We start from the raw sequence: 7,500 nt of genomic DNA, 5'->3' as shown, positions 1-7,500 counted from the left end.
TATAGTAATAAAAACAACGAAGGAACCAAGTGAAAATGTAGTTCAGCCAGGAATTGAATTTGGGTCTCCAGATTGTCTGACCTGCAGAGATTCCAACCCCTTTTGAGTTCTGGAGGAAAATAGGGAGAATTTTTTAGCGCTGAAGGGGCGACCCCATAGCGGGTCTGGGGGTATCCCCCTCCCCCACGAAATTTTGCAGATTTAGTTTCTCACAAGTGGCATTTCCTACGTTTAACACCATTTTTATGACATTCTACAAGGTTTTTATTCTTACCACTGGAGTCCCGCCATTTTTGGAGCTGCTTAATGGAGTAAGACCGCGGGCCTTATGAGTCTGCTCAACACAGGGTGTTCGATGGAGAGACCAGACGAGACATTATAGGATACTCCTGAGGATACGCATTAAACGTTTTACACTCAGATCGCAAAAAAGTTCTTAAGATAAGCCGTTTTTTTCCTTGTTTTCAGAATTTCACGATAAATCGGGAGAATCTGATAAAATTGGGAAAGCGAGAGGCAACACATCAAATCGGGAGGATTGCAATCTCTGGACCTGTCTGCCTGGACATTGATAGTTGTCTTAATTCAACACTGCAAGAGTTAAGCTTAACCCCGGCAGCTTCTTCAGGTGCTGGAGCAGAAATTACGTAAAACAAAAGAAACAAAAACAGAAAACGAAACTCCAAATGAAGATTAGCTTGCGTAACTGGTGGTATTAGGGAGCTTTAGCAACGACAACGGCGACGGCAACGAGAACGTAACAAATTTGCATATTTAGTGGGCAAAAACAATAGCTTTGCACGCCCTGCACGTTCGTTTTTCACTTTTGTCCATTTCTTTGCCGTCGTCAGCAAGACAACAACGTGAAATAGCCAAATTTAAGGTTTTATGGAAACGTCACTAGCTGGAGATAAATTTTCATTTTCTCCCCTAAATTAAGCATGACTCGTATCGGTTCCCTTCAGTTGAGGGACGGTCACACCATTCTCGTGTTACAAAGCGTGGAATAGTCGCAAAGTGATTACAAAAACGCAAATTTATACTTAGCGATGACGTTTCTATTGTTGGTGCAAGTGGCAAATTCAGCGCACAGAATGGAGAGTGGTACTGTGGGGTATTATTTTACAGCGTCCCACCGCATTCTCCGCGCCAACAATACCACCAGTTAAATGAAGACTAATTCAAAGTGACCGAAAAACACAATGCTTTCCGGTACCTGCAGAAATACCCTCAATTTCGAGTTGAACTTTTAGCTGTCTGTCTTCTGATGAAGTCACATTTCGACTTCTAACTAATGCGACCCTTTTATATTACTTCTAGTCTTTTCTAGAGAAAGAAAAATAACCTAAGATTTGCGTGGTTGCGCGCCTCGGTTCGCCTTCGTTCGCTGTAGATGACTGTTTTCTACTGAAAATTCGATTGTTAGTCTCCTGAGTGGACTGTCATTAAATTCACGTATTATTTGTGGTATAAGTTGTTTTTCCCTATTTCCTGCACCGTCAAGCACGGTTAGTCAGTTGTATTCATGTATGTAGCGGATATTGTCAATATTCCAACTATCCCCGCTGTAATTAACGAACGATAGTTGGTTCGTACACTTCACGTAAAAAGGAAGAAATATTCACCTCTCTCTAAGGTCCCGTACGCTCTGGGCAAATTTTTGCTTATTTTGCGAAGAAATCTGACATCATTTCCGTGATACAAGGGCGCGCGGTGATTTCTTTTCCCACCAAATGTTCGCAAGCCTTACCAAACTTGAAAGGCGCCGTCGCCCTGCTTCGGAACCGGAATAATTTCTGTCAGGCGTGAAAACTATACACATTTTACAATTTGCAGTGCATGATCTAAAGAAAAAGTTTTTAAGTGCGATTACCAAATTGAAAATTGAGAGGAGAAAATTTTTGTTGAGATTTTTCGTTGAGTCAAACAAATTTTGTCAGCCCTTAACCAGCCCTAGGTCAGAGCTCGTCGTTCCAATATTTCTAACTAGATTGTCATGTCGGTCGGCATACGCGAGAAAAGATGACCATAAACCTCATTTGCACAAATCTATACGCTTTATTTTCACATGCGAAAAAAGCCTATACATCCTATCAGAATGGCGTACGGCTCTTTCATGTGTGGAAGTATAACCAATCAACGATAGCGTAAAGGCCTTTCGAAGCCAATCACTCGTGCATCTCGTACAAATCGTACTTTTTTATTGAATTAAATTAAATTTGCATTTGGTTCTTTTGTTAGTGAGTTTTTGTTTCTAATTTGCGTTCAGAAAACTATTTCAATGAAAATTCTTGTCTTATGTGTAATAAACATAGAAAGTGCTTTGTACGGGGTTGTATTCACTAGTTTGTGTCAAAAACCCTCACCAGCTCGTACCTCCCTAGTTCGGGGTTTTTGACACAAAGAACTCGTGAAAAAAACCCATACGCCGCACTTTCTATGACGTAAACTATGTATTTGTTCAAAAACCATTGGTGGTCTATTTTATGACTTTTATCGATCCATATGAAGTCCATGTCCTATCAAAACCTAACCACAGCCGTTCGAAAACAATACGTACACTTTCAAACAATAAAATGGCCGGACATTCATCACGCAAAACACAGTGGTTTATGAATCACGTTTAATTCAAATCTTCATTTACGGATTACGTTCAATTAAAAAAATTGGTTCACGTGGACATGAAAAGATCTTACCATCTTTAATACGAATCACAAATTAAAAAAAAATAATAATAATTTCATCACGAATTCACGAGAAAATAAATCGCCCCATCACGCTTCGAGGAAAAAGTTTAGGGGACCAATTAACTCCGAGCTTGGACAAAGTTTTATTGCTTGCAAAAAGGATTTACTACAAGACACCTCTGGGTATAGATCACTCTGTCATTTATCTAATTTCACTGAATCCGTATCAAGAATTAAAATGTAACTATTTTCAGTTTTCGAACAAATATTCCATTAGATGAATAAACCAGTTTAAAACCAATGGCAAGTGAGTGAGTCCGTATAAGCAATACAATAACATAGCCTGCAAATATACTTCAATACTGCGCTCAAATCAAAGGTTCCCGTCTTCTTCTTGCTTTGGACTAAATAGCGCTCATAATCCTTTTCAATCTCTCAAAAACACAATTTACACTTAAAATGGGACATTGAATTGAAAATGAGTTCCAAAGAACAAAAATATATCTAAAACATTCTTGACAATTGTTGGCGCGAATCAACAATTAAAAATTCGGTTTTCGAGTCGTTTATTAGCAAGCGATTATGAAGTAGCCACGCATGGACATCAGAAACGCAGGACTCAATAGCGGCTAGGGCACGGTATTGTGAAAAACCACGATCTGGCCTGAACGAGAGATAGAGATGGGTGTCATCGGCATGCTTATGAACAGAGGGAAGAAGATGGTTAGAAATTACGCGATAGAGTCAGAAACATAAAAAGTGAACAAAACGGGACCCAAACAGTTGCTTGTGGGTCACCACAGTTCAATTGAAAATCTCTAGAAGATTGATCTTTGATGAGAACTCGTTGCTTTCGATCGGACAAATAAGATGCGAACCAGTCCAAGGCTGAAGCAGTAATTCCAAAGTCATTTTCAAGGACATTAAGGAGAATCTAATGGTCAATTGTGTTGAAAGCGGCACTTAAGGACATTCGCGGTAATTGTTTGTGCGCAACGTTACTGCGCAGGTAACACGACTGAAATATGTCACGCATTACTTCAAGCATTATTGAAGTTGAAGTTTTAAAACCTTTGCAAAAACCGTGGACGATTAAGTCTTGCACAGATCAGAGAAGACCGTGATCAGTCAAAATTGATTATGAAATATTAAGGAAAGTTAAGTTGGCTACAGCATGACTGATATTCGCGTTGTTTTATCAGTCGTGCAGTAGTCCACTTGACTTTGAAAAAGATTTTTCAAGTATTAATTAAAATAACATGGCAACAAAAACGCAGTAAGACAACGCAGTGTCTTCACATAATCGTATTACGTAATATGTACAAATAAAATTTCATACAAATCTAAGTTACAAAAATACTCAATAAGTAAACAATGCGTGAAATTAAAACTGAAGAAAAAAAGAAGGAGAAAAGAAAGAGCTAACTCTATTCCGAAGTAAGCCTTATTTCCCGAAACCGAAATTAAGGCTAGACAAAAGGGCGTATGTAGATCATGCAATCAGGTAACCCTACAGAGAGCACGAACAGAATCCCAAGAGAAGCCACTGGAATAATGCTGGTGCAAAAAACAACAAAATCCCCGCCCAGGCCTCTAGAAAAATATAGATAATTGAAATAAAATCCCTAAATGGGGCTTATGAGAATCCCGACTTTTGCTAAATTAACAAAATCATGAACAAGGGCCTTTGAGCGCCGCTGAAGAGAAGGCCAACTGGTTACACAATTACTCCAATGAATATGTAAAATGCTAACCGTTAATTAAGCTTCTTCTATATTTTGAATTAAATTCGGATCTTTTGTTCAAGCCGTTAGCTTGGAGGGTGCATAACTGCGATCACCAAAAAGCCTCTCTTGTGAGTAAAACCTTATCCATATTATTAACGGTATCGTTATCAAACTTCTCAATGACAATGAATTCAAAGTCATACATATGTTGTTCTTTTTTTGTTAAAATGGACGGCCAATTCACCACGTGGCCTTGTTGGTCAACATGGCCGATTTAAGTATCCGAAATTTGACCTTGAATTTGTTCCACGTTGAGTCTAGGTATTGAACCTTGCATCTTTTACAGATGACTAAATAGATGACATTCTTCGACCTACATTTTAATTCTTGTCTTATAGAGTAAAAACGACCTGTGCATCCGCTGTGAAAGTTCTTATTCTCTACCAGATAATTCTTACATAGATCGCATTTGTTCCTACATTTAAAACATCCCGCGGGAGTGTTATAATTATTATTGCTGTAAATGGATCTTTTAGGCCCTGCTAAGATCTATTTTATGTTTTTGGGTCTTCTGCAAGAGGGAAGAAGTGACCCCTTTGGGAAAATCTGGGAACGCAATGGCGATTCAGTATATAAGATACTGGTAAATGAGGGTTATAGTCGACCACAAGAGGAAAAACGATTTTTTTGTCTTTCGGTTTTCAGCCAAGTAAGTCTTCCCTGGGTAGAGCTTTGGCGTTTTCAATTTGCTTACTGACTTCCGATGGATTGAAACCTCGCTCAACGAGATATGATCTAACTCTAGACGAGATCTATGATATGATGTAGCTCTCAAAGAGAGATAAAGGTAGATTTTTTGCGAGAACGTCCTTAAATCGAGTAGCACTAATAGCGTGATTTCGTGATTGTCCATAGCCATGAGAATATCGCTTTGAACTTTAAGCAAGGCAGTTTCAGTTGCTTGGAATTTTCAGAAGCCTGACTGGAATCTACCTAAAGGAGCATTGCGTTCGCAATGTGACAGCAGTTGAGCAAGAACTGCCTTTCCAACAACCTTAGAGATGAAAGGCAGATTGCTAACCGGACGGATTTTTTTATAAGTTAACTCAAGGCCTTTCTTGAGTAGTGGTTCACGATCGCGTGCCTACTGGACACCGTTACATATTGAGAGAGACCAAAAGTCTCCAGTAACTCTTTGAATCTTCTTGAATTATTACTATGCATTAAGTCCAAATGGAAATTAAAGTGCCCTGCTATCATCAGCGGTTCAGGACACATAATAACATTTTCAAGGTAGGTGGAAAACTCATCCAAAAATACCGAAGTATAGAAGTGCTGGGAGGGCGATAGAGAGCTATACTTCGGATTCAGCGATTAGAGGCTTTGAGAATCCAGTCAGAGAATTCAAAAGAATCATGTTCTTTTCCAGCCACAAACAAAGCAACAAAAGAGTCATGAAACAAAATGCCGGTGCCACCGCCAGGTCGATCTGATTGCCGCGGAAAGCTCTTGAATAGATAACCACGAGAAGAAAGACTTGTGATACAAACCGAATCCAGGTTTGTCAGCCATGTTTCCGTTAGAACGCAGAAACCAATGTTATTGTCAGCAGCATGGTCAATAATAGTTTCAGCTTTGATAAATCACCTCCATACAAATGGAGTGTTTTGAATGGTTTTCAAAGAGTTTTTTTAGGAAAAAAAATACCGCTGACAGTTTGCAAGGAAAGTGCAAAAGTGGGAGTACGCAAGAATGAGCAAATTACGCGATCGTAGGCGATTCCAAGCCAATTTCACGTAATCGCGTTATTGTGTAAGGTAAGAAGGGTTGAACACCTAAGAATAAGAGACCAAAAAGGGACCTCGTTATCATGCCTGGAGATCCCATAAGCTTTCGAAGCAAGCCATGTGCAATATAATTTTAAGAAAACACACATCTGGCTCTAACCAATTTTGTTTTCCTTTGAGCCAAATTACACTTTACTGCATTTTCAGTTGTGAATTGCACACTAGGCGCAAATTGTGACTTCTAAAGTACAGGTTTCTAATAAATCCTAGAAAAAGTGGATTCTGAAGACCAACTTGCTGTTTTCAATATTTCATCTACTGAAACTGAGGCATTTCTGGCTGCGGATACTGGAGCAACTCTAGTACTGTGGGGCTTACACAATATATCGATGCCAGAAAATTTAAGAATATCTTTGACACATCTACCAAGTAATTCTCTCCGAATCGCCTGCCAGGCTTAGGGTCAGAAAGATAATTGAAGGGAGGGGAACGATGATTAAATAATTGTCTCCACTGAAGTCATCTACTAAGCCCAGTAGGATTTGGCGCGAGAATGTCTATTTATCTAAAACAAACTCAAAAAAAAAAAAACATATGTAAGTCCTCTGTGCCTGGGGATATCCGTTCGCGTCGGTTGCAAAATAAATAAATAAAATAAAAATTGAAGTCTTCTTAGAACGTGATCGACATTGGGTTCTTCCTTCCCAAGATAGAACTGAACTTTACTGTTGATAAAATTAAGTCGGTGACCCACCATCAGTGCGGATTTGATTTGTATACAAAGACAAGTGACCAGCCGCAACCAAGGGACTTTCTCGACCGAGGAAAAGAGAGGACCCTGGGATCGAGGATGTACAATAGTCTATTTGTAAATTAATTGTCAGAGAGTCTGAGAAAACACCCTCCGCATTTTCCGATTTCATACTTACTACTTCAACAACTGCATTTTCCTAATTTAATTTGGCATTAAAATTAAGATAGACTTATTAGACGCTCAATACACCATATAAAAATTGGATATAATTATATGTGACTAGGTAAAATAAGATCAAAGAAAAATCGCGTAATCTGCCGCGCAATTTGCTGTCAGTGCTCCGCGATTTCCCCATTGTTTTCTCGTGAAACATCAGAAGCCATGGGTGTAGGCACTATTTATGGCCCCACCTTTGCTCAACATGGCTTTAATTAACTGCGGTTAGTGAATTTATCTCCTGTAACAAATTCAAACTCCCTTTTCTCTGGTCCGTGAAGACCGAAAGTGGGATGCTCACGGCGGTGTCTGCGCTTTCATTAAGGAGG

This window comes from Montipora capricornis, unplaced genomic scaffold, assembly GCF_036669925.1.
Source record: "Montipora capricornis isolate CH-2021 unplaced genomic scaffold, ASM3666992v2 scaffold_346, whole genome shotgun sequence".
Classification (NCBI taxonomy): domain Eukaryota; kingdom Metazoa; phylum Cnidaria; class Anthozoa; order Scleractinia; family Acroporidae; genus Montipora; species Montipora capricornis.
Note: the sequence above shows the minus strand (reverse complement) of the source record.